The 766-nt window shown below is 49.9% G+C and overlaps 1 protein-coding gene across 5 annotated transcripts in view; it reads right to left on the bottom strand.

Moving 5' to 3' along the window:
• Positions 1-766, bottom strand: part of LOC107273847 — a 79,816-nt gene that overhangs the window by 16,673 nt on the left and 62,377 nt on the right. The gene's annotated exons all lie outside the window — the stretch shown is intronic.

Here is a 766-nt window from a genome sequence, read left to right as displayed (position 1 = left end):
AACTTCAGGGTAAAGGGTTGGTCCAAAGAGCGAGAATTTCTCGGTGAGTCGATAGCAGCGCCACTGATGGCGACAGCGGCAACGATTAACTTCAGGGTAAAGGGTTGGAGAGAGAGAGAGAGAGAGAGAGAGAGAGAGCGAGCGAGAGAGAGAGAGAGAGCGCGTCGGACTCGTAAAGCATTTTGCTCTCGAGTCCTTTAATGGGTCGTGAAGCTAAGGGACCGATGGGGCCAAAGGGCTAGCAGCCCTCACGTATCCCAGTTAATCCGAAGATCGGCCCTGGCGACCTCCTTGGAATCTTGGATACGCTGATAAGCGAAATCGGTCTCAAGAAGCCACCCTCCGTTCACGTGACTCACCACCAACTCCCTTATAAGTCCAGTCATTATTTAGACCCATCGAAAAAGGCCTGATTTTCATATAAACTTCCCTATCTGACTGACAGCCATTACAATACTGTTTCTTGTCCCGGCATGTGTTTTATGTGCTAGAGACAAATACGATAAAAATTGCCCATTCGGTCATAATGAAGGGTGACCTTGTTCCTAGATCGTTCCGCAGATGGCGACGTTAAAGTATCGTTTCGCCGATTCGCCAGGGACATTCTTCAAAAAGTACGAGATAGCGTGCCGGCTGTTCGTTCGCATTTATTCCGACGTCCGACGTCGACTAATGTCTTACATGGGAGTCGCTCGATAGCAGCGCCGTTATCGACTTCTTCCCGACAGACTCGTGGGAATTGCAGAAACGCAATGACGTACGCGAC

The sequence above is a fragment of the Cephus cinctus genome, unplaced genomic scaffold (assembly GCF_000341935.2).
Source record: "Cephus cinctus unplaced genomic scaffold, Ccin1 Ccin1_scaffold1847, whole genome shotgun sequence".
In the NCBI taxonomy this organism is placed as follows: Eukaryota; Metazoa; Arthropoda; class Insecta; order Hymenoptera; family Cephidae; genus Cephus; species Cephus cinctus.
Note: the sequence above shows the minus strand (reverse complement) of the source record. Positions and strands in the feature narration are given on the sequence as shown.